The sequence below is a fragment of the Engystomops pustulosus genome, chromosome 2 (genome assembly GCF_040894005.1).
Source record: "Engystomops pustulosus chromosome 2, aEngPut4.maternal, whole genome shotgun sequence".
Taxonomy (NCBI): Eukaryota; Metazoa; Chordata; class Amphibia; order Anura; family Leptodactylidae; genus Engystomops; species Engystomops pustulosus.
Genome location: NC_092412.1, coordinates 9,001,565 through 9,029,364, shown reverse-complemented (window position 1 = coordinate 9,029,364; position 27,800 = coordinate 9,001,565). Strand labels below are relative to the sequence as shown.

The 27,800-nt window shown below is 45.5% G+C and overlaps 1 protein-coding gene and 1 pseudogene across 1 annotated transcript in view; one reads left to right on the top strand and one right to left on the bottom strand.

Moving 5' to 3' along the window:
* LOC140116870 (uncharacterized) overlaps positions 1–27,800 on the bottom strand; it is a 401,113-nt gene that overhangs the window by 250,959 nt on the left and 122,354 nt on the right.
* Positions 28–27,734, top strand: LOC140119744 (uncharacterized; annotated as a pseudogene).

Here is a 27,800-nt window from a genome sequence, read left to right as displayed (position 1 = left end):
GCAATTATTTGACTAAATAATAAACCCATGGGTATGATAGCGCCAAACATCCCTCTTCCTTACCCCTTTGCAAATTCTCTAATCTGGGGATGTTTAACAGAAACCTTTTATCTATTGTATAAAAGGAAAACGGAGGTATCTAAACAGGGGCATTATATAATATATAGAGCCACTGGGGCATGAGCACCGCCATTAAGTTGCAGCATCCTATCAGAGAGAGAGCAGTCACTCCATGTGGAGCACGTTCAAGGAGATGTAGTCCTCGGGTGTCACCAAGATAACAATTCCCAGATGTTTGAATGTACTTTATTTCCTAATATGTGTATATTCTAGCTGTAGGGACTCAGGAAGACGTTCTACTGGCATTAATAAGGATATATCCCAATTAATGGCCAAACCTGATCTCCAACCGAAAGATTCAATGGGGGAGAGTAGAACCAGACAATTCTCTGCTGCTCCAGATTAATCCCTGTATCAGATGGTAGATGATTAAATTGATTGAATTTTGGTGCATTGGCTATTTCTTGCAAGACCAGACCCCCCTTGGTGGGTGACACATCCTTTATTTACATGAGTCGGGGAAAACTGCAATAATAAAGGTGGAATATAGAAGGAGATAAGACAACGCTCCTTGACCATTTCTAGTCCATTGTAATGATCCAGGTGCGAGCAGCCATAAGCCCCTGTTACTCGGGTCCAAAGTGATCCATAAAATAGTAAAAGCAGCAGCTCGTTATATTTCCATTGTAATGAAGAGGTTGTACTTTATTCACGGGAAATGCTTGTTTGGATGGTTTTGCATTTTTCGGTGAATAAAGTACAACCTCTTCATCTCAATGGAAATATAAATGTTGCCGCTGCTTTCTCTATTTTATACTGACTGATGGATACATCTCCCCCAAAAAGCTTCATAATAGAAGACGACTCCACATCTCCTGTAGAAGAGCTTGTCCCCTGCATATAATGAGATCTGCTCTTCATATATAAGGTCACCTCCTAGTTATACGTGCAAGCGCTTCTATGGCCAGGGCAAAGAGCAGGGGCGATAAGGGGAACCCTATCTCATGCCCCGACTCGGAGGGAAGCTGTCTGACACTCCGCCATGTACATGCGTCCTAGCCATAGGGGAGCCATACAGCAGTTACACATATGCCATGAACCTGGGGCCAAACCCCATCCTATCCAAGACCAACCACAAGTATTACCAATAGACACCGGCAAATGCTCTGGCAGCGCCGAATGACAAAACATGTTGGTTTACTTCTACTTGTAACCGGGGAAAGGAAAACCTCCAATAATGATTTCTTGTCTGTATTTTTCAGGAGCTGAAAAAGGTTCCCATGGACGTCCCCCCTCATCTCCTTGTGGTGAAGTAGAAGATAATCAGTCACATCTTTCCACAGAGGAGGGAAATCATGGAGATAAGGGGCAGTTTTCATGTCCGAAATGTGAGAAGCGTTTTACCGAGGATTCATATCTTGTTATCCACCCGGGAACTAACACCGAGAAGAACCCATTTTCATGTTCTGAATGTGGGAAATGTTTTAGTAAGAATTCAAAGCTTCTTCAAAGTACTTACACAGGGGAGGAGACCTTTTCATGCCCGGAATGTGGAAAATGTTTTAGTGAAAAATCTAAACTACGAAGACATCTAAGAACTCACACAGGAGAGAAGCCATTTTCATGTTCAGAATGTGGAAAATGTTTTACTAAGAAATCAGAATTACTAAGACATCAGAGAACTCACACAGGAGAGAAGCCATTTTTATGTTCAGAATGCGGAAAATGTTTTACTTATAAATCATCTCTTGTTAAACATCAGATAATTCACACAGGTGAGAAACCATTTTTGTGTAATGAATGTGGAAAACGTTTTACCAAGAAATCACAATTACAAATACATCAAAGATATCACACAGGAGAGAAGCCATTTTCATGTTCAGAATGTGGAAAATGTTTTGCTGACAAATCAAAATTATTAAGACATCAAAGAAGTCACACAGAGGAGAAGCCATTCTCATGTTCAGAATGTGGGAAATGTTTTATTCTGGAAACAGATTTACTAAGACATCAGAGAACTCACACAGGGGTGAAGCCATTTTCATGTTCAGAATGTGGGAAATGTTTTGCTCACAAATCAGAATTGCTAAGACATCAAAAAAGTCACACGGGAGAGAAGCCATTTTCATGTTCAATATGTGGAAAATGTTTTCTTCAGAAATCCGAAGTACTAAGACATCTAATAACTCATACAGGGGAGAGGCCATTTTCATGTTCAGAATGTGGGAAATGTTTTGCTCAAAAATCACAACTTGTTATACACCAGAGAACTCACACAGGTGAGAAACCATTTTTTTGTACTGAATGTGGAAAATGTTTCAGCGATAACTCATCTCTTTCTCAACACCAAAGAACTCACACAGGGGACAAGCCATTTTTGTGTAATGAATGTGGGAAATCTTTTATAGTGAATTCGAAGCTTATTCAACACCAAAGAATTCACACAGGGGAGAAACCATTTTCATGTTCGGAATGTGGAAAATGTTTTACCTATAAATCATCTCTTGCTAAACATCAGAGAATTCACACAGCTGAGAAACCATTTGTGTGTAATGAATGTGGGAATTGTTTTACCGATAATTCAGCTCTTTATCAACACCAAAGAACTCACACAGGGGAAAATTCATTTTTGTGTAATGAATGTGGAAAATATTTTGGCGATCATTCAGCTCTTGTTCGACATCAAAGAACTCACACAAGGAAGAAGCCATTTTCATGTCCAAAATGTGGAAAATGTTTTACTGACAGATCAAAATTATTAAGACATCAAATAACTCACACAGGGGAGAAGCCATTTTCATGTTCAGAATGTGGAAAATGTTTTTCTCAAAAAGCGCATGTTGTTCAACACCAGAGAATTCACACACAGTAGAAGCTATTGTCATGTACTGAATCTGGGAAATGTTTTTTTCACACATCATTTCTTCTAAGACATCAGAGAACTCACACAGTAGAGAAGCCACATTGACAATAATTGCAAACCCAACTGTTTAGTATGGTCTGCACTGCTATCCTCCTCACCTTGTGTCTCGTATTCCCTCCCATATGAATTGTGAGCCCCACGGGCAGGATCCTCCTCCACTTGTCTCAGTTCCCTATAGTTTTTGTCTTTTGTACTTGCATTTGCTCTCCTCTTAAAGGAAATCTGATGTCAGTGTTGTTAGAACACAATGTTTATTAGGTGCTCCCTTTATTTTTATGATAATTAAGCCCACGTTCTTAGAAGGGCGTCACCAGAGCCCCTGCCATCTAGGAGGCTCTGAATAATACATACTCCCCTGCACACTTCTTCTTCGCCTCTCTGCCCCCCTCATACCCTGCGCCAGATATATTGCAGCATCATAGAGCTAATATTATATACAGCTGCGAGATTTCCAGCAGAAGGAGCAGGGAGGTTGGGGGTGAAGTGCTCTGGGGGGCGTTCAATAACCAGATAGGCCGAGGGTCACTAGTAACACACCCCTGGGCATTGGAGCTTTAATATCATAAAAATATACAGGGTTACGTACAAGATAGGTTCCATAGGTTTGTTCTTGACTTTGTAAGTTGGAACTGTATATTTTATAATTGTAGTTCCTGACCCTCTCCCTTCTGCCTGCTGCTCCTCTCCCTTCTGCCTGCCTCAGCCCCTCTTCTTTCAGCCTGCTGCTCCTCTCCTTTCTGCCTGCCTCAGCCCCTCTTCTTTCTTTCTGCCTGCCTCAGCCCCTCTTCTTTCTTTCTGCCTGCCTCAGCCCTCTCCCTTCTACACTGCATTCTGGTAGTCATCATGAATCCATAGTGCGAATCATGAGTAGTGTTGAGCAGACCTGAACCTGTTGGGGTCCACAAACCCAAATTTGGATCTGGTGTTCAAGCTCACCCAGCTAATCAGCCTATCAACAAGACTTTGGCCCCTAGCAACCACAGCCGCGCCCAGTCACATATTCCACTCTCACTACAACCAGGAGACATGTAGAAGCTGCCGCTGGGGAATGGTACAAGAGTTTATCCCCTTCAGTAATACTAATAAATTGAATCATAATGAAATCATGTGTATTAATGTGAAAATTAGGCTTATAAAACTTATAAGTATCTTAGCCTCCCATCATCCTGGTGTCATGTCAGCGCGGGAAGTCGGGAAACATCTGCTTTCTCATAGAAATTAGTTTTGCTGAATAAGATTAAACATACTGGGGAACATTTACTTACCCATCCGGAGGAGTTCCCGAAAGTGCATTGTCCGAAGACATCGTGTGCCCAATATCCTGCATGTGTCGCTTCCCCGCTCAGGTCCCCGGAGTTCACCTTCTTCTTCCTGGTGCAGGTAAGTGCATTGGTTGCGACACTATTTTATTCTTAAATTCCGCACCTAGTTCGAATCAGTTGGATCGTCCAATGGCACGCCCCCCATTTCTGTTGCATGACACCTGGCACCGATGTGCCAAAATCCAATCGTGTGCGACACAATATCCTTCTAAATACCTATCCCACCTGCGCAAATCCCGAATACCATCAACAGTCCGACAGAAATGTGATCCACGGACTTTTACTAAATAACCCCCACTGTGTTAAAAAATAGGGATTCATCAAAATTAGGAGCAGAAGGTGCCCCTCCTCTCTGAAATTTGTATCTAAAGCCAGGATGGTTAAATGCTTGGGCAATAGAACGAGCATCTCCAAGCACCAGATACTATCATAAAATTAATGGTGTGTTGAGGAGATTCTCATAACGAGGTCAGCAGAAGGTTATGACCTACCGATCTGAGGTCAGCATTATAAATCCCCATCTTGCTTTACAAAAAGTCAGGGCTATAGCACACCTGCTCAGCTTCCTTTCAGACTTACTCCTTGCTGGCTTGCTCAGCAGCTTTATGCAGCCTCCCAACCTGTGGCCAAGGTGCTGGAAGACACAAAACCTAAATAGTCTAACTGGGAGGTGGAATGGACCGACCCACTACCAACCTGCAAATGCATTCCATATAAACCCAGCCCCGGAGAGTTTTAAACAACGTCTCCAACAAATAGCTTTTTCGAGCCGTACTTCCCGGATTTACAGTGTTTTCAGCTGGACAAACATAACCTCCACTTTAAAGCCTTGCATAATTAAGAAAACCCACTGGAAACATATTGCCCATTCACAGTTAACCCCTTCAGTGTCTCACATACCCTCCCCCTCTGTTTGACCCAGTGGGGGCGAACACCTTTGGCCGTTAGTGGGTACGAGACAGAGCATCGGCATTCCCATGTAGCTTTTCAGCTCAGTGTTTTAGCGTGAACTTGAAATTCTATAACATTAGGAACCACCTTGTGACCCTGGCGTTCCTCTCTTTAGCCTGACTCATCCAGGTGAGGGGAGAGTGATTCATTACTAGCGTAAACTGTTGCCCTATCAAGTAATATCTCAGGAATTCCAGGATGCATTTGCCCGCTAAGCACTCCCTCTCAACTATACTTTAGTTCTTAATATATTACAGTCAAGCTCACTATCAAACTATAATATAACTAAGGAATGATACAGGATGTTCCTCACCCTCCACTACTTGGGACAGGACAGCCCCTAAGCCCACGTCAGTATGCACAACAAAGGTATTGGTGAAATTAGGGGTGAACAGTACTGGTTCCTCATACAAAACCGTTTTAAGTCACTGAAAACGCCCTCTCAGCCTCTCTCCACTTCACCACCCATGCTACCCTTGGTCAGGTCAGTCAGGGGTGCTGCAATTGTCGCAAAGTCAGGAATAAGTCAGCAATAATAGCCCACTATGCCTAGGAAAGCCCTCATCTGCTTCTTGGTCACAGGTCGAGGCCACTGCTGTAGTGCTTCTACTTTATTTACCTGGGGTTTTATGACACCTCACCCAATACGGTACCCCAGGCCTCTTCCAGACCAAGTGCACATTTTTTGGGGGTTCGCCATTAACCCTGCCGCCCTGAGGAAGTCTTTCCTAGCCCCATGTAGCCCAAAGGGAAGTAGGACGTACTGAAATAGCCCATCAGGAGTAACAAAAGCGGTCTTCTCTTTAGCCCTGTTAGTGAGGGGTACCTGCCGATACCCTTTCATCAGGTGAAGGGTGGAGAAAAACCTAGCCTGTCCAAGTCGTTCTATCAACTTGTCAACTCTGGACATAGGGTAGGAGTCAAACTTGGACACTTCGTTCAACTTCCTAAAGTCATGGCAGAACCCTAGGGAACTGTCAGGCTTGGGGATTAATACAATAGGACTCGACCAGTCATTTTTAGACTCTTTGATCACTTCCCCGGTCTAACATCTGCCTGACTTCTTCGGATATTGCCTGTCTGCACGCTTCCGGGACCCAGGAGGGTTTTAGGTGTTCCTGGATGTAGGGTTCAGTTATGATGTCATGCTTGATGACTGAAGTATGACCCGGTAGGATGAAGAACACACTGATATACCGGAAATCAAACTCCTTTGCTTCCTGAATCAGAGCCCTGGAGAGGGACTCCGAGATCTGTACTTTAGGCACCTTGCCACCAGGTACACCTACCTCTTGTATCACGTTCTAGGGTCACTCGCTTTTTGTATTCCCACTGCTGTCAGGGATTCTCTTTCTCTCCATTACTGTAGGAGGTTCACGTGGTATATCTGTTCGGGTTTCCTCCTCTCCGGCTGATAAACCTTGTAGTTAACCTCCCCCACTTTCTCCATGACCTCATATGGACCTTGCCATTTTGCCAAGAACTTACGATGGGGGGTACAAGAACTAACACCCTGTCTCCTGGGTTGAAGGTCCTGAGTCAGGTTGATCTATTGTAGACCCTACATTGGGCCTCTTGCACCCTCGACAAGGGGCATCACTGCTGCTATGTGGTCCTGCATAAGGTAGAAGTGTTTAATCATGCTATGGTGGGGGGGTCCTTTCTTGTTTCCATGTCTTCTTTGCTATGTCCAGGAGCCCATGTGAGGAACAGCCATATAACAGCTCAAAGGGTCAGAAACCTGTGGAAGACTCGGGTACCTCACAAATGGCAAACATCAGATAGGGCAACAAACAGTCCCAGTCCTTCCCATCTTTCCTGACCACCCTCTTTAGCATCCCCTTCAAGGTGTTGTTGCACCTATCGACCAGGCTGTCTGTCTGGGGATGATATACAGAGGGGCAGATCTCTTTAACCTGCCGTAATTTACTCACATCCTTCATTGCTTTGGACATAAATTGGATCGCCTGATCAGTCAGGGTTTCCTTGCAACCTTTGTGCTGAAAAACCCAGCTTATACTCGAGTATATACGGTACATATCCACCATAACTCACAATGGTTGTAAGCAAACACAAAAGAAAGCAGGCAAGACGGAAACATCCCACCTGGAAGTATTTCGTGATTCTTCACTTCTCAGATACAGTATAAAGTGCTTTTCTAAGTCCTAGCTGTTCACACGACTAGGGCCCACCCAGCGTCCAAGCCAACATGTGCCCGGATGTTAGGACTTAATAACTACTCTATATACTCTACATCAGGGGTCAGGAACCTTTTTGGCTAAGAGAGCCATAAGCGCCACATATTTTAAAATATAATTCTGCAACAGCCGTACAATATGTTTATACACTATATAGCCAGCCAGCCCCCCTATACATAGCCAAACAGCCGGTCAGCCTCCCCCCGTATATAGCCGGCCAGCCCCCCCCCCCTCCTGCATATAGCCACCCCCCACACCTTCTGCATACAGCCAGCCTGCCTTCCCACCCACCTGTGTACAGCCATGTACAAAAAAACATGAACTCACCTTTCCGACGCTCCCCCGCAGCTCTGCTACTTGGTGCAGTCCAGCCAGTGGTGACAGCTCCGAGCACGCCGGTGGTTCAGACACAGGCGCACACGGAGCTGTCACCGCCTGCCGGACTGCACCAAGTAGCAGAGCTGCGGGGGAGCGTCGGAGAAGGACAAAGTTAAAATGCTCCACCCCGGCATCCGTACTACAGTGGCTACCAAATAACTACACCGGCTTGGATGCAACCAGATTTATTGCCTGGTAATGTTCACAAACAATATAACTAAAGTTCAGTTCATCAAGTACAGAACAGTACATGCGAGGGGGGGGGGGGGGGAATATATGGGCAGTCATGGTGAACTAAAGGAAATGGAATTACCGGTAAGACTAATTCACTTTTTCCCTTGCATCCCCCACGATGGGCCCACCTGGAGATATACAACATGAATATTTTCTAGGGAGGGATTACAGCTTGCAATATTTTCATCACGAAGGAAAGGTCTGAATTATTTGTAATGTCCAACCTTTAATGTTTTACAAAGGTAAAAGGAGATGACCAGGTAGAAGCTTTACATTTTTGGTCTATTGAAGCTCCTCTTCTCTCCACCCAAGATGCTGCCATAGCTCTGGTAGAATTGGCTCTCGCAGCTTCTGGAGATGTCTTGTCTAGTGAATCGTAAGCTTCTAGGATGACAGTCTTAATCCATCTATACCTGTACCTGAGTACAGATCTCCTTACAGCTAAAGGATGCCCGGAAACTTCTCTGGGAGATCTTGGGTTCTGGCAAGATGAAGGAAGGACCACCTTCGTGATTGAGGTGAAAGGATGTGCAGACCTTGGGAATGAAGCTTGGGTCAAGCGTTAGCGTAATTCTGTCATCAGAAATTAAACAATACGGTTCATTAATTGACAACACCTGAATCTCCCCAATCCTTCTAGCTATAGTAATTACTATTAAGAAGGCTGTTTTTGGGAGTTAAATTTCTAAATCAACGAGTTCAAACTGAGGTCCAGTAAGAAAGTTTAAAACTAAAGACAAGTCCGAGGGGGCCAGAGTGTTTTATTGTTGGTCCAATTCTGCCAGTAGCTTTAACAAACCTCTTGATCCATTTACGTTCAGCCATGGTTTTTTTTAAAAGTATTTATTTTTGCAGTTTTTTGAAATTTTATACAATTATAATAAACAAAACCGAAGAACAAGATTGTCTGTCACATATTTCCTTCCCCCCATTACAGGATTATTATGCAACAGCCATGGTAACAGTCAGGTTCTTGCTGCGTTCCAAAATTAACTGAGGGATATTACACAGTAAATGACAACAGGATACTGTAGCCAGAGGTCTTGATACAACACAAATAACTATTGACACATAGACAATCAGTCACACACACACACATACCAGCACGCTCAGTCTCCTTCATTATGTTGAGAAGCTGATACCACATGTGATTATAAGGCTGTATGGGGAGTCGCGCACCATCTGGACCAGATGCGATCAAACTTCTGGGGACACTTCCTGTTGGCATACGGGGACCGGTAGTGGGAATGACGCTGTTAATGAGTAATATCCATCTTTTTAATGGAGGGGGCTCCTGGTCCTTCCAAGTCATCACCACCACTTTTCGGGCGTAGTATAAGACAAACCTAAAGAAAATTTTGTCATAGTGGCCATTGACAACTTCATTTATGATGCCGAGGAGACACACAGAGGGAGACAGTAAGCATGGGAAATCAAAGTGTAGATTTAGGAACTCCAGCACTTCGGACCAGAAGACATGAACCCTAGGGCAGGACCAGACACAATGCAGGAAGGATCCGACTTCAGCCTGACAGCGAAAGCAAAGATCATTGGGCATTGCTCCCATACGGAATAGTCTAGAAGGGGTGAAGTATACTCGATGGAGGAATTTAGATTGGATCAGGAAGTCCCTCGCACTCACTACAGATGTGAAGTAGGACAGTTCGACCTCCCTCCAGTCATCATCCGACAGGTCAGGGATATCCTGTCTCCAGCATTCACGGGCTCTATCAAACGGTCTGGACTTTTGCTCTTGTAGGAGAGCATAGCACTGAGTGAGTGGCTTAGGGAGGTCCGGGGTACTCATCAGAGTCTCTAGTTTGGAGAATTTCACTGTCAGGCTAAAGGAGCCAAATTGGGATTTGAATGCGTGTCGCAGTTGCGTGTAGTGGAAGCTGGCCGTATTGGGTACAGTATGTCTCTCCCTTATCTCGTTAAAGCTGGGTAATTCTGCTTCCGGGGATAAGAGCTGATCTACAAATTTCACCCCCGCCGCCCCCCACATTGTCCAGCCTGGGAGGGAGAGGAAGTGAGAAAGCCACGGATTGAGCCACAATGGAGTCCTAGGCGAGAGAGGGGGAGAGCTGCTTAGCTCTACCAGGGATTGCGCCCTACGCCAGCACACCGCTACCATACGTAGGGGAAGTGGGGTATCGGATGGGGACTTATATCTGTACAGCAGGTTTGTAAGGGCCTCGTAGGAACCTACCAGGGACGTTCAGCCATGGTTGAGTGAAAGAAGACACTTAGAGCCGCAATCTGTACTTAGGGTACTTGTTTTCAGACCCTTGTCAAATCCGGATTGCAAGGAATTCAAGATCTGCAAAATATTGTTAGAACCACAAAAGAAGATAAGCCTTTTCCATATTTTTAGGTAAATGGCTAAGGTAACCTGTTTCCTGTTAGCTTGCAAGGTAGAGATTACCTGTTCTGATAGACCCTTAGTCCTTAGAAGTCTCCTTTCAGGATCCATGCTAAGACCTTGAGACCCTGAGGATCTGGGTGAAACAGTGGTCCCTGGTATAGAAGATCTTCCCGAATGGGTAGCAGGAAGGGTTCTGCTAGAGCCATCTTCTTCAAGAGCGGAAACCAGCCATTCTTTTACCAGAACGGGACTATGAGAATGATCTTGGATTTGTCCCTTTGGATCTAATGTATTACTTTTGAAATTATGTGAAGAGGAGGAAATGCATAGGCTAGTTGAGCATCGCACCTGTGGCTGAATGCATCTATCTGTGACAATGGGGCACATTTACTAACTTGTCCATCACGATCCCCGAAAGTACAATGTCTAACCGGAATGCGCGGGGAATGCACCAGATATCTTGCATGTGTCGCTTCCCCGCTCAGGTCCGCCGGAGTTCACCTTCCTCTTCTTGGTGCATGTAAGTGCATTGTCTTCCGACACAATTCGAAAGTTAAATCCCCCGCTCTGTCCGAATCAGTCGGATCGTCCAACAGCACGCCCGATTTCTGTCGCATAAAAGCCAGCGCAGCTGGGCTACAATCCGATCGCGTGCGACACAATCCCCAGTTAAGTACCTATCAAAGCGGCGCAAGTTCCAAAAAGTTCAAAAATCCGACGAAAGTGCGATCCAAGGACCCATAGTACATAAGCCCCAATGTCTCTGTATGATTCAGAGAGAAAAAATGCTTTACTTTTATATTTTCTCTGGTGGCAAATAGATCTACTAGAGGCATGTCCCACATCTGGGTTACATGATAAAACACTTCCTGGTTTAGGCACACTTGTTCTGATCTAAGGTTTTTCTGGTCAGGAAGTAATGAGGGGAGGACACAGGAGCCATTACTACAGGTAATGAGAGGAGGACACGGGAGCCATTACTACAGGTAATGAGGGGAGGACACAGGAGCCATTACTACAGGTAATGAGAGGCGGACACAGGAGCCATTACTACAGGTAATGAGGGGCGGACACAGGAGCCATTACTACAGGTAATGAGGGGCGGACACAGGAGCCATTACTACAGGTAATGAGGGGAGGACAGAGGAGCCATTACTACAGGTAATGAGGGGAGGACACAGCAGCCATTACTACAGGTAATGAGGGGAGGACACAGCAGCCATTACTACAGGTAATGAGGGGAGGACACAGCAGCCATTACTACAGGTAATGAGGGGAGGACACAGCAGCCATTACTACAGGTAATGAGGGGAGGACACAGGAGCCATTACTACAGGTAATGAGGGGAGGACACAGGAGCCATTACTACAGGTAATGAGAGGAGGACACAGGAGCCATTACTACAGGTAATGAGGAGAGGACACAGGAGCCATTACTACAGGTAATGAGAGGAGGACACAGGAGCCATTACTACAGGTAATGAGGGGAGGACAGAGGAGCCATTACTACAGGTAATGAGAGGAGGACACAGGAGCCATTACTACAGGTAATGAGAGGAGGACACAGGAGCCATTACTACAGGTAATGAGAGGAGGACACAGGAGCCATTACTACAGGTAATGAGGGGAGGACACAGGAGCCATTACTACAGGTAATGAGGGGAGGACACAGGAGCCATTACTACAGGTAATGAGGGGAGGACACAGGAGCCATTACTACAGGTAATGAGGGGAGGACACAGGAGCCATTACTACAGGTAATGAGGGGAGGACACAGGAGCCATTACTACAGGTAATGAGGGGAGGACACAGGAGCCATTAATACAGGTAATGATGGGAGGACACGGGAGCCATTGCTACAGGTAATGAGAGGAGGACACGGGAACCATTGCTACAGGTAATGAGAGGAGGACACAGGAGCCATTACTACAGGTAATGAGAGGAGGACACAGGAGCCATTACTACAGGTAATGAGAGGAGGACACAGGAGCCATTACTACAGGTAATGAGAGGAGGACAGAGGAGCCATTACTACAGGTAATGAGAGGAGGACAGAGGAGCCATTACTACAGGTAATGAGAGGAGGACACAGCAGCCATTACTACAGGTAATGAGAGGAGGACACAGGAGCCATTACTACAGGTAATGAGGGGAGGACACAGGAGCCATTACTACAGGTAATGAGGAGAGGACACAGGAGCCATTACTACAGGTAATGAGGGGAGGACACAGCAGCCATTACTACAGGTAATGAGTGGAAGAAACAGGAGCCATTACTACAGGTGATGAGAGGAGGACACAGGAGCCATTACTACAGGTGATGAGAGTAGGACACAGGAGCCATTACTACAGGTAATGAGGGGAGGACACAGGAGCCATTACTACAGGTAATGAGAGGAGGACACAGGAGCCATTACTACAGGTAATGAGAGGAGGACACAGGAGCCTTTACTACAGGTAATGAGGGGAGGACACAGGAGCCATTACTACAGGTAATGAGGGGAGGACACAGGAGCCATTACTACAGGTAATGAGGGGAGGACACAGGAGCCATTACTACAGGTAATGAGAGGAGGACACAGGAGCCATTACTACAGGTAATGAGAAGACACAGGAGCCATTACTACAGGTAATGAGGGGAGGACACAGGAGCCATTACTACAGGTAATGAGAGGAGGACACAGTAGCCATTACTACAGGTAATGAGAGGAGGACAGAGGAGCCATTACTACAGGTAATGAGAGGAGGACACAGGAGCCATTACTACAGGTAATGAGAGGAGGACACAGGAGCCATTACTACAGGTAATGAGAGGAGGACAGAGGAGCCATTACTACAGGTAATGAGAGGAGGACAGAGGAGCCATTACTACAGGTAATGAGAGGAGGACACAGCAGCCATTACTACAGGTAATGAGAGGAGGACACAGGAGCCATTACTACAGGTAATGAGGGGAGGACACAGGAGCCATTACTACAGGTAATGAGGAGAGGACACAGGAGCCATTACTACAGGTAATGAGGGGAGGACACAGCAGCCATTACTACAGGTAATGAGTGGAAGAAACAGGAGCCATTACTACAGGTGATGAGAGGAGGACACAGGAGCCATTACTACAGGTGATGAGAGTAGGACACAGGAGCCATTACTACAGGTAATGAGGGGAGGACACAGGAGCCATTACTACAGGTAATGAGAGGAGGACACAGGAGCCATTACTACAGGTAATGAGGGGAGGACACAGGAGCCATTACTACAGGTAATGAGGGGAGGACACAGGAGCCATTACTACAGGTAATGAGGGGAGGACACAGGAGCCATTACTACAGGTAATGAGAGGAGGACACAGGAGCCATTACTACAGGTAATGAGAAGACACAGGAGCCATTACTACAGGTAATGAGGGGAGGACACAGGAGCCATTACTACAGGTAATGAGAGGAGGACACAGTAGCCATTACTACAGGTAATGAGAGGAGGACAGAGGAGCCATTACTACAGGTAATGAGAGGAGGACACAGGAGCCATTACTACAGGTAATGAGGGGAGGACACAGGAGCCGTTACTACAGGTAATGAGGGGAGGACACAGGAGCCGTTACTACAGGTAATGAGGGGAGGACACAGGAGCCGTTATTACAGGTAATGAGGGGAGGACACAGGAGACGTTACTACAGGTAATGAGGGGAGGACACAGGAGCCATTACTACAGGTAATGAGGGGAGGACACAGGAGCCATTACTACAGGTAATGAGGGGAGGACACAGGAGCCATTACTACAGGTAATGAGAGGAGGACACAGGAGCCGTTACTACAGGTAATGAGAGGAGGACACAGGAGCCGTTACTACAGGTAATGAGGGGAGGACACAGGAGCCGTTACTACAGGTAATGAGGGGAGGACACAGGAGCCGTTACTACAGGTAATGAGGGGAGGACACAGGAGCCGTTATTACAGGTAATGAGGGGAGGACACAGGAGCCATTACTACAGGTAATGAGGGGAGGACACAGGAGCCATTACTACAGGTAATGAGGGGAGGACACAGGAGCCATTACTACAGGTAACGAGGGGAGGACACAGGAGCCATTACTACAGGTAACGAGGGGAGGACACAGGAGCCAATACTACAGGTAATGAGGGGAGGACGCAGGAGCCATTACTACAGGTAATGAGAGGAGGACACAGGAGCCGTTACTACAGGTAATGAGGGGAGGACACAGGAGCCGTTACTACAGGTAATGAGAGGAGGACACAGGAGCCGTTACTACAGGTAATGAGGGGAGGACACAGGAGCCATTACTACAGGTAATGAGGGGAGGACACAGGAGCCATTACTACAGGTAATGAGGGGAGGACACAGGAGCCATTACTACAGGTAATGAGGGGAGGACACAGGAGCCATTACTACAGGTAATGAGGGGAGGACACAGGAGCCATTACTACAGGTAATGAGGGGAGGACACAGGAGCCATTACTACAGGTAATGAGGGGAGGACACAGGAGCCATTACTACAGGTAATGAGGGGAGGACACAGGAGCCATTACTACAGGTAATGAGAGGAGGACAAATTTCACCTGGGCGTCTGCATCAGAACTCACTCTGTGATCAGCGCCCCGCCTACACTGGTCACATGATCTTTCACATCATCACAGGTCCTTCCTCCACCACTTCTCCTCTATACATGTACACCCCGCCCCTTCAGTGACATCACACTCCCCGGGTCACATGACTAGTGGATAGTGAGCAGGAGACGTGTATGAGGTAGAGAGTGCCCTGCACTGAGGAGAGAAGAGGTAAGTGACCAGAGGAGAGACTACAACTCCCAGCATGCTCTAGGAGCACACACACTATATGGAGGACTACAACTCCCAGCATGCTCCAGGAGCACACACACTATATGGAGGGACTACAACTCCCAGCATGCTCCAGGAGCACACATACTATATGGAGGGACTACAGCTCCCAGCATGCTCCAGGTCCCTCCATGTGGGGTCCAGTATGTGCTATTAGTGAGGAGCGGCACAGTCCAGCGCCATCACTCCTCCCTCAGTCCAGTGACCTCCCCTCCAGTGTCTGGAGAATCCCCATCTGGCACATCACACATGTCATGGACACAATTGCTTCATATAGAGTTTGCTCTTAGTTCTTGTCATGTTTCCTCAGGTTCTATAGATCCAGGACTCCCAGAGGTTTCTCCTAAAGATGATCCTTTCCATCAATGATCCACCAGGGATCCGGGAGAAGGACAGAGAGCAGATGGCAGCCAGGATCCTGGAGCTCACCCTGGAGATGATCTCCTTGATAACCGGAGAGGTGAGAGTCTCCCAGGACACGGCTCTTATCTCTAGGAATAACAGCGGGAAATGACTGGAGAGGTGAAGGATTCTTAGGATCTATGTAGTGATCAGTGTCTCCCCATACACAGGATTACACAGTAGTGAAGAAGTCGTCTGGTGAGTGTGTGACCCCCCGTGTGTCAGGAGGATGGACCCAGAGCCCCATCACCGAGCCTCCACCTCATTCACTGATACATGAGCAGAAGATCCTAGAACTTACCTCCAGGATCACTGAGCTGCTGAGCGGAGAGGTGAGCGCTGCCGGGAATGCTGGGACATTGTACAATAACACAAGGGAGGGGTCTGGGTGATGACTGTGTCATTGTGTGTGTCAGGTTCCTATAAGGTGTCAGGACGTCACTGTCTATTTCTCCATGGAGGAGTGGGAGTATATAGAAGGACACAAGGACCAGTACAAGGACATCATGATGGAGGACCACCAGCCCCTCACATCACCAGGTAAGAGGAGACCTTCCTGATTATAGAGGACAGAGCAGGTGTGAGGTCACCTCCTCCATCATCTCATCATCACATATAGACAATGTATCAGTCACTGTGTATATTTCCTATAGATGGATCCAGTCAGAGAAATCCACCAGAGAGATGTCCCAGTCCTGGAGATTCCCGGGATATTACACAGGAACCAGAGAGATGTCCCAGTCCTGAAGATTCCCGGGATATTACACAGGAACCAGAGAGATGTCCCCGTCCTGGAGATTCCCGGGATATTACACAGGAACCAGAGAGATGTCCCCGTCCTGGAGATTCCCGGGATATTAAAGAGGAACCAGAGAGATGTCCCAGTCCTGGAGATTCCCGGGATATTACACAGGAACCAGAGAGATGTCCCAGTCCTCTATATTTCCATGTTGTTAAAGAGGAACCGGAGGAGAACATCCCACTGGATCATCAGGTAGGTGGAGCTGAGGTTCCTGTGAATCCTCTATAGATGGATGTAATGAAGCTACTTACCTTCTCCAGCAGCAGTGGGTGGAGGGTCTATGGCTCCTCTTAGTATTATTAGTGGAGGAAGAGTATGGAGTTGTAGTAATAAGTCGGATCTATTTAGTACATCACCTGCAGGTCTCCATCTTCTCAGTTAATGAACTTCATCATAGAACCTGACTTGGGTCACACTAGGATGGTGGTTGGTGGTAAGGGGCTGGTGCTCAGTACTTGCCCCCAGGCCCTGGTTGATCTTTCCCTCACACACATCTGGATCTTTCTCTTATTTGTGTCTAACAATCCTGTCAGTCCTTTCCCTCACACGTATCTGTGTCTCTCACTATAGGATCCTGTCAGCAGAGTAATGGCCGCCTTATCTCTCTAGTGTAGGAAACTCTTGTCCCTATGATAACAGAGATTATCTCTCTACACGTTTGTCTCTCTCTTCTCTTTCATCTCTAGACCTTGTTCTTATTCTCCTCTCCAACCTTTACCTCAGGATCATCGTCTCTCCCTTCTCTCCCACCATCTCCCTCAGATTTCCCTCTTTCCCTCCTTCTCTTCTCATTCGCCAATTCTTCCAGGGGGAGGAGTAATGAGCATGACCTGTAAAGGTTGGCAGCTCTCCTAGCTAAGCTTGGTTGTGCTGTGCTCCAATACAATCCATTAATCAGTTTACAAAGATGAACCAAATCAACAAACAGGAACATAGAAGCGACATACACATATGATGGGAACATACAAGGTACAAACATATCAGTTCAGAATAGATTAAGTCTTTACTATTTAAAAAGGCGACAATCCAGCCCCTTACAGGTTATAACTGGTTTCTAGTTTTGATCCTGTCTCCTCCTGCAGGAGATTATTCCCCTTAGTTCCTGGTTCTGGAGGTTTCTGTCCATCACTTGGATATAAGAGAATCTCTGGAGACATTTCCTTGTTTTCTCAGGTCCTTCATGTTGGATCTTTCCAGGAAAGTTGTGGTGGAAGTAGGAGCGGAGAGGAAATCCCCTCATCAGTGACAGAGGAGGGTAAGAGCCTTTCATGTATCTTGTGGGTTATTCTTCCCTTATACATTGCAGGGAGAGGTCACATCCAGGGGAGGAGATGGAGATGACATAGACACCGGCTCATCTGTCTCTGGTATCCTCCTCCCGTCAGCCGGATCAGTTTATATCCACATGTTGTGTTACTATAAGTCTTTGAGGGATGTTATTGCAGTGAAGATCACCCAAATATGTTCAGGAAAATATTTCTTTAAAGGGGTGGTCTGCTCTAAGGATAATATAAACAGAATGCAGAATAAAGTGTTCAAAGGAGTCAGAAAACAAGTACAGCCCCAAACACACAACCAAGGGAAGCAGAAGATAAGTCGGCCCACTAGACGCACTTTAGTGCAATCCTTAAAAATATTGGGGATGATTGATGAATCGGGACATGGTAACAGGTGTTAATGAGGTCTAGAGTTGCGATGTTACAACTTTTCTTCAGGACACAAATTGTAGACCGGATTCGCTTCATCTTGAACTCTTTGGGGTTCATTTACTAAGGGTTGCGTGCTACACTTTCGTTGAACACAAAAAGATGCAAGTCTCTACTGCCAGCTCAATCAAAAGCAGTCCACCAATGCGTGCACGGCAAGCTCACCGGAGCAGCGTCTGTGTAATTGCAAGCTCAAAAATCTTCCGGCACCTTACATCCTGGAGAAATATATCTTTATTTGGAGCTTTAAAATCCACATGTGCATACGTATACCATAGATAAAAACGACTGACGCGTTTCGAGATATCCGCTCTTAATCATAGTCATGACAGTGCACTCTTGGTGAACTCCGTCGGACAGGTAAGTAAATGTGCCCCTGAAGATTGAAAATTTCTTTGAATGACCCAATATTGAGGTACAAAAACCTTCTTTTGTTGGAGAGATGAAGCTAGAATTAAAACCTCTTCCACCAGCAATGTCTGCCAGGGACTTGCAGGTCACTCAGCTAATAGGTAAGAGACTGGTGGTGTAGCTTGACACACACTTACATGCACCCGGAATAGGATGGTGAACTCTGGCGGACCTCGGCGCAGCAGCGACACCTGGTGGACATCGGGCGCGCGACCTTTCCTAAATCCTCGTTGGAGAATGCGCCGCTGGATTGCGACAGGACCGGGTAAGTAAATGAGCCGTATAGTGACTGGATTAAAGCTGAGGGTAGTAGAACAAAGTATGGAGCCAAAGTCAGGCTTGGCGGAGACGAGGTCACACAATACACACAATCAAATTCATGAAACAAACCAAACGGCTGAAGCACCTGATACTGTGGCACTAGTTTGGAGTTCAGTAAGTAGTTTTATAGACTTTCTTGCAGAGAAGATCACGTGAACTCAGGCGGAAGTTCCAGGATATGTCTGTAGAAGTACCAGATATGTTCTTCTTCCTATTTTCCTGCGGTTTAGAATCTCCTTGACCTCATAAACATCACTAGTACCACTAGGAGCAGAAGCATGAACAGAATCTTTACTGTAAGGAAAACATGGAAGGAATTAGGAATCCTGAGGGTCGGAGGAAGACTGAGCTTGTAAGACACAGGGTTTATTTGAACCAGCCACCAGAGTAAGTTCAGCAAGTATTCTGCCACTAAAGGGAGTCAGAATGCTGAAAGAAGCAGTGCAGAATCATGACCGTACTCCCGTATTAGGGGTGGACTCCGAACACCCTAGGTTTTTTTTTATTATTATTACAAAAACCTTTTCAGAAGATGAGTAGTATGTACAGTACATCCTCTTTCTCTACCCTGAAGCATTCCTCTGGACCATAGCCCTTCCAATTGACCAAAAGGTAGAGAGTCCCTTTAGACATGGTACCATGGGGTCAGGCAAGGCGGGTAGTCAGCATCAGTCCGTAGTAAACACAGGCAGTATTCAATCAGAATCCAGGGACAGGCTGGGTGTTGTGGCAAGCAGCACAGGTTCAAGAAACAAGCCGGGGTCATATGCCAGAGAGCGGAACAAGCCGGGGGTCACACATGGGTAGCAGACAGAACAAACACCATACAGCAGTAAAAGAAAGCTAGAAAACTTTTCTCTGGCCCGGAGAACAGGGGCATGCTGGGATATATGGCTGGAGGTGCACGCTGATCGACAGGGACAGCCTAGTTGGGAAATGCCCTATTCCTTTAAGAAGGAGATAGAGGCGCTGCCCGCGCCTTAAGGGAGCTAAAGCATGGCTGGACGCAGCGGCTGAAGGTAAGCCTGTGACAGGGAATGCGACCAGAGGTGGAACCCGTAGCCAGAGTTACAATACCCCCCTCTTCTTGGGAACCGAAGCGGACAGGAGTCTTTTAATTAGGGTAGGAGCACCATGTTCTCAGGTTCCCAAAACCTCTCTCTACTGGACCGAATCCTTTCCAGTCTACCAGATATGTTCTTCTTCCTATTTTCCTGCAGTTTAGAATCTCCTTGACCTCATAAACATCACTAGTACCACTAGGAGCAGAAGCATGAACAGAATCTTTACTGTAAGGAAAACATGGAAGAAATTAGGAATCCTGAGGGTCGGAGGAAGACTGAGCTTGTAAGACACAGGGTTTATTTGCTGAAGAACCTCAAATAGTCCAAGGAATTTGGGAGCAAACCTGTAGGAGGGCACCTTCAAATAGATATTTTTGGAGGACAGCCAGACCTTGGCTCCTGGAGGAAACTGCGGAGGTCTTTGTTTTCTGTCCGCATACTTCTTCATATGACCTGTTGCCTTGACAATAGTGGATTTAGTTTTCTGCCAAATCTGCAAGAATGAACCATACGCTTCATTAGCTGCAGGAACCTTAGAGTCAACTGGTACAGGAAGAGGTTCACTAGTATGGTTGCTATAAGAGATTTTTGCCCAGGTAAGTAGCTGCACCCAGTCATCCTATAGAGCAAAGACGAAGTGTCTGAGGTTTCCCTCAAGAATCTGATTGACACATACAAGTTGACCACTGGATTGCGTGTGATATGCAGAGGAGAATCTAATTTTACTCCCACAAGTTTATACCAAGCTCTCCAGAATTTTGATGTGAACTGGACTCCATGGTTAGAGATGATATGAAAAGGAAGTCCATATATGTGGGAATATATGCTGAATCTTTACTTGCCAACCGAGAAGTGGATGGAAGACAGCACAGAGGAATGAAGTGTGCCATCTTGGCAGAGCAATCCACGACAACCTAGATGGTAGTACAACCAGCAGGGTTGTTAGGAGAAGAAGTAAGCCTGTGGGTTTGGAATGGGTACTTTTGTTCTGGGCACGTTTAGAACATGCAGAGACATATTCCTGTACATCCACGTGTTGGCTGTAGAAGTTTGCATATCCCAAAAACCGTTGAATAGCACGGAGACCCAGAGGATGAGGCCAGTCCAGGATGGATTTTACTTATTCTGAGTCTATTTAAAGACCCTTGTTAGACACAATATAACCAAGAAATGGCAGTGAAGTTTTCTCAAACAGTCATTTCACTAATTTGGCATAAAGATTGTTTTTCCTGACCTGGGACAAAACTAGGCGAACATGCCTCCAATGCATTATCAAATTGCAGAGTAGATTAGGATGTCATCGAGATACACCACCACGCAGATATTCAACATCCCGGAAGATATAGTTCACAAACTCTTGGAACACAGCTGGAGCATTACACAAACCGAATGGTATCACCAGATACTCGTAGTGACTGTCTCTAGTGTTGCAGTCTTCCACTCGTCACCTTCACTGATACATATCAAGTTGTAGGAGATCCAACTTAGGATCCGTGGAGCTAAAGACTTCTCTATCAAAGAGTTTGGAGATGAAAGGCAAGAGATGCTTGTTCTTGATGGTGATCTTATTCAAACCATGGTAGTCTATGCAAGGCTGAAGAGATCCATTCTTCTCCTGTACAACTAAAAACTCAGCTCCAGCTGGAGAAGAAGACTTATAAACCCCCTCTCTAGGTTTTCCTTGATATAGGCAGACATGGCCAGAGTCTCTGGCAGAGACAGAAGGTAAACCTGTCCATGAGGAGGAGAAGTTCCAAGCATCAGATAAATTGGACAGTCTAATGGACGATGTGGTGGGAGAGTCTCTTTTTTTTTTGCTGAAGACATCTTCATAGGCACCATATTGTGGAGGCAAGTCAGGTAGTTGCTCAGAATTCACAGAACGGACAGCAAGGACCCTAGACATATGATCCCTCTGGCAGACTTTTCAGGACCGCTGTCCCAATTGAAGACCAGGGCGTCGGAACCAGGGGAGGCCCAGAAGCACTTGGTCCGCGGAATTGGGCTGAACCAAAAAACAGATGATCTCTGAGTGCAGGGCCCCTACTTCATTGACAAACTCAACCTTTCTGGAAAAGGATCTGATTTTTGTCAGACCTCCAACAAGGCAGGAAAACTGATCTTTGGAGATAGGAGAGACAAACCTAGGAGGGAATTCACTATCAAACCTAGGAGCTGGAGTTTCCCCGCTTCAAAGGACAGTTGCGAATGTAGTGTGCACTCTTCATTCCCTTGCTCGCTGAGTTTAGTCCTTTCAACTTGCATGGGCTCCTCTGGTGGTAAATTAACTGGTGTCAGCAGAGGTTGTGCAAAGTTTGGTGACAGTCTTGAATTCTTCTTTTCATGAATCAACTCCTTTTAGATGTTCATAAAAGTGCACGTCAGTACGTCTGGCCAAGGCTATGACTTCATCCAAGGAGGTTGGCACATCCCTTCCTGTCAGCTCATCTTTGATATGAGGAGCTAGACCTTCCCAAAAAGCAGGAACAAGGGCATAATTATTCCAGGTTAATTCTGCAGCGAGGATTCAAAACTGAATGACATATTTTCCAACAGTCAGTCTATCCTGGCGCAGTTGAAGCAGTGCAGATGCCGTAGATGAAACTCTTCCTGGTTCCTCAAAAACTGTTCTGAATGTATCCAGAAATTTCACCAATCTAACAGTTTCAGGACTGCCACGCTCCCAGAGAGAATTGGCCTAGGATAAAGCTTCTCCAGAGAGCAAAGAAACAATAAAAGCCACCTTAGAACCCACAACAGGCTTTGGCACTTCCATCATAGCAAGACAGGAGTTGAAGCTGGACAGCAGGACTGACAGGAGCTGTAGCAGACTGAGAAGCGGTTGTGGATGGGACCTGTGGTACTACAGGAGTAAATGCAGAGTCCAGGTGTTTAGCAATAGTTTGTACAGCCTGCATAAGCTGATCTTGACGCTGGTGCAGATCACACAGGTTTCTTGGCTTGGCCAGCAGGGTCTGCGGCCTGAGCAAACTGTAACAAGCAGCAGGTTGTGAACCCACTGTGCTAACTGGTTTGACTAAGAGTGTTATCCCTGGTCCTCTCCAGTATTCACCCTTTTAAACCTGTACCGGGATCTGGACTTTGCTGTGGAGAGAGAGATCGCAAGGCCACTACCTCTTCTGGTGGTCCTAGTATAGATAGCAGCTGGCCAAGCAGGCACAGACACACTGGTACGTAATACCAAGAGTTCATGCAAGGCAGGTGGTCAGTATCAGTCCGGAGTAAAGACAGGCAGTGTACAATCAGAAGCCAGGGAGGGTCGTGGCGGGCAGCACAGGTTCGAGAAGCAAGCCAGGGTCATATACCAAGGAGGGCGGATCAAATCGGTCAGGAACAAGCTGGGGGTCACACATGGACAGAGACAAACACCATACAGCAGTACTAGCAAGCTAGAAACCTTTTTCAGATGCAGAGAAGAGGGCACGACTGTGAGTTTCAGTAATGGTGGGCATAGAGTTTTGTATCCCATGAGAGGTAATGAGTTTCCTGGCCTGGAATAACATACAATAGTTACAGAACGTGACCCTGTGTCTTCCCTCCCAAGGCCTAAGACACAAAAGAGTGGAGTGGGTTAAAAAGAAGTCCCACAGAATTCTCTAACTCCAACCACAATGGTCCTACTTGCCTACATTCCCATTTGTATTGGCCGCGCCCCATTTAGGAAATGCCGCCGTGTCCCAAGCTCCAACCACATTAAGCAAGACAGGAGTTAAATAGGCACAATATAGCAGCATTAACTGTGAGATTCTCTTCTGAAAATAGTCAGTGGTCATTTCCAAAATAAAATGTCATTGCCATGGTCCATTATTGACCGAATGTCCTCCTCCCATTTTTGAGGCAGACATTTCTGTAGATATATTTGCAGCAGTGTCTAGTATAAGAGAATAAGCCTCTTGTGCTGTCGAATTATGTGTCCCTATAATAGGATGTTCCACCCTCCGACAGCTCTATTCTGAACTGTCCAAGCATGACGTAACCGAAAAATGTTGTAGAAGAAGCGGCGAGGAATATCAATCTGTCAGGCTGGTCCCTGTCTTGTATGTGAGCTACTGCCAAACTATTTTTTTCCCTGTCAAATTTTCTGGCAGCGTCAAATAATAAAACATGTTGCTTTTCTTCTGCTTGTAACTGGGTAAAGGAAAACCTCCAATCATGATTTCTTGACTGTATTTTTCAGGAGATGAAACAGGTTCCCATGGACGTCCCCCCTCATCTCCTTGTGGTGAAGTAAAATATGATCAATCCCATCTTTCCACAGAGGAGGGAAATCATGGAGATAAAAGGCAGTTTTCGTGTCCGAAATGGGAGAAGAGCTTTCCCCCGAAACCATATCTTGTTATACATCAGAGAATTCACACAGGGGAGAAGCCATATTCCTGTCCTGAATGTACAAAATGTTTTACTCATGCTTCAGGTTTACTAAGACATAAAAGAACTCACACAGGGGAGAAGCCATTTTTATGTTCAGAATGTGGAAAATGTTTTACCCGGAAATCAGAATTACGAACACATCTAAGAACTCACACAGGAGAGAAACCATTTACATGTTCAGAATGTGGAAAATGTTTTACTCGGAAATCAGAATTACTAAGACATCACAGAAGTCACACAGGAGAGAAGCTATTTTCATGTACAGAATGTGGAAAATGTTATACTCGGAAATCAGAATTAATAACACATCTAAGAACTCACACAGGAGAGAAGCCATTTACATGTTCAGAATGTGGAAAATGTTATACTCGGAAATCAGAATTACTAAGACATCAAAAAAGTCACACAGGAGAGAAGCCGTTTTCATGTTTAGAATGTGGAAAATGTTTTACTCAGAAATCAGAATTAGTAAGACATCAGAGAACTCACACAGGAGAGAAGCCATTTTCATGTTTAGAATGTGGAAAATGTTATGCTCGGAAATCAGAATTACTAGGGCATCAAAGAACTCACACAGGAGAGAAGCCATTTTCATGTTTAGAATGTGGAAAATGTTTTCTTCTGGAAGCTGTTTTACTAAGACATCAAAGAATTCACACAGGGGTGAAGCCATTTTCATGTTCAGAATGTGGAAAATGTTTTACTTGGAAATCAGAATTACTAACACATCAAAGAACTCACACAGGGGAGAAACCATTTTCATGTTTAGAATGTGGAAAATGTTTTACTCAGAAATCAGAATTACTTAGACATCTAAAAACTCACACAGGGGAGAAACCATTTCCATGTTCAAAATGTGGGAAATGTTTTCTTCAGAAATCAGAATTACTAAGACATCTAATAACTCACACAGGAGAGAGGCCATTTTCATGTTCAGAATGTGGAAAATGTTTCACTCATAAATCATCTCTTGTTCAACACCAGAGAACTCACACAGGCGAGAAACCATTTTTTTGTAATGAATGTGGAAAATGTTTCAGTCGTAATTCAGCTCTATATCAACACCAACGAACTCACACAGGGGAGAAGCCATTTTCATGTTCAAAATGTGGAAAATGTTTTACTCATAAATCATATCTTTTTAAACACCAGAAAATTTGCATCGGCTAGAAACCATTTTTGTGTAATGAATGTGGAAATTGTTTTACCGATAATTCAACTCTTCATCAACACCAAAGAACTCACACAAAAGAGAAGCCATTTTCGTGTAATGAATGTCGAAAATGTTTCAGCGAGATTTCAGCTCTTGTTCAACATCAAAGAACTCACACAAGGGAGAAAACTGTGGAAGAATGCGGAAGAAGACTCAAAAAACGCATCTTGTTCAACACCAGAGAATTCACACAGAGTAGAAGCTATTGTGATGTAATGGATCTGGTAAATGTTTTCTTGGATTTGGTAAATTCTAAGACCTCATAAACGTCACACAGTAGTTACGCTATATTGACATTAATTCTACGTTAAACCCAACTGCTTAGGATGGCCTGGATGGTTTAGTAGGTCCTCCTTTTATTGTTATGCTAATAAAGCCCAAGTACTTGGAGGGGGCGACACCAGAGCCCCTGCAGTCTAGGGGGCTGCGACTAATACATACCACGCAGCGCACTTCTCATTTGCCTCCCTGCCCCACCCCTATTGCTCTGTGCCAGAAATATTGTAGCAGCATATAGCTTATAGATGGATAGATAAAAACTTGATAGCCAACTGTATACTTCTGCACGAAACATCACCCCGGCCTTAATCCAGAACACTAGTGACTGTCACTCTGCTGTCTCTAACATCGTGTCCTCTCTCTTCTTGAAACTTAATCTTTCTAAGACTGAACTCCTTATCTTTCCACCATCTACTAACCGACCTAACCTTAACTTCTCCATCTCGGTCTGTGGGATCACTATAGCCGCTGTCTTGGGGTTGTGCTGGACTCTGACCTCTCCTTTTCACCATATATCCAATCTCTTGCTCGCTCTTGCCGGATCCATCTCAGAAACATCTCCAGAATCCGCCCATTTCTGACAACTGAAACTTCTAAAATGCTAATTGTTGCACTGATTTTTTCCTGCCTAGACTACTGGTACTCCCAACTAATTGGTCTTCCACTCACTAAACTCTTTTCTATACAATCTATTCTTAATGCAGCAGCCAGGCTCGTATCTCAGACCAAATTCTACACAGATACCTCCAGTTTGTGGCAATCACTGCCCTGGCTGCCTGTCTCCTTCCGAATTCAGTTTAAAATAATAACCCTCATCCACAAAGCTCTGAATAATGCTGCACCTACCTATCTCTCTTCTCTCATCTCAGTCTATCGCCCAACCCATGCTCTTCAATCTGCCAGTCATATTAGATTAATCTCTACCTTAATTCGAACCTCTCATGCACGTCTCCAGGACTTGTCCCGAGTTGCCGACTAATACCCAACCTCCAAGGTTTGAAACGTGCTTTTAAAACCCATCTCTTTAGGCAGCCTATCACACTCGCTAACTGCATGAAATGTCAACTCTCTCTTTACTCATCCATCCTACGGTATGTCCTATCTCCCGTCTGTTATCCGCCAAACACCAGATATATACCAAGCTCCAGGCTTCTCTGCACTCACTTTCACATTGGACCTTGTAAATAAGATGGCGGCTAATGACTGTTTCAAGCAGCAGAATTTTTATATATTAAATTATTTTATACAGTTCCCTTATATAAAGAATGGCTGGACCATTATACAAGCTCTTATGCCTCTTGTGTCGCCCCCTTCTTCCTCATAGACTGTAAGCTCTTGTGTCACCACCTTCATCCTCATAGACCAGTGATGGCTAACCTATGGCACGGGTGCCAGAGGTGGCACTCAGAGCCCTTTCTGTGGGCACTCAGGCCATCACCAGAGATGACTCCAGGAATCTTCTTGCAGTCCCAGACAGCCCAGGACTTGCTGTGCACAGAGCTATTTTAAAGTGACAGCTGTACCTGGGACTATTATATGCTTTATTGGTGTCCTCAATGAAACCTGTGACAGAGAAGCGAGTATAAATCACAAATTAAATTTCTGTGATGGCACTTTGCGATATATAAGCGGGTCTTTGTTGTAGTTTGGGCACTCGGTGTCTAAAAGGTTTGCCATCATTGTCATAGACTGTAAGCTCTTGTGAGCAGGGCCCTCACTCCTATTGTTCCATATGACTGTTTGTACTTTGTAATGTAATATAGTTGTATATGTCCCCTATGATTTGTCGAAGTTGAAGCCTTTTTTGAGTGAGAAAAACTATCCTGACTCCTTTATCAAGTGGGTAGATACTGCAGCGCGGGTGAAAAGTTGGTTCGGGTAACCAGCTGTTCACCCGCGCTGCAGTATCTACCCACTTGATAAAG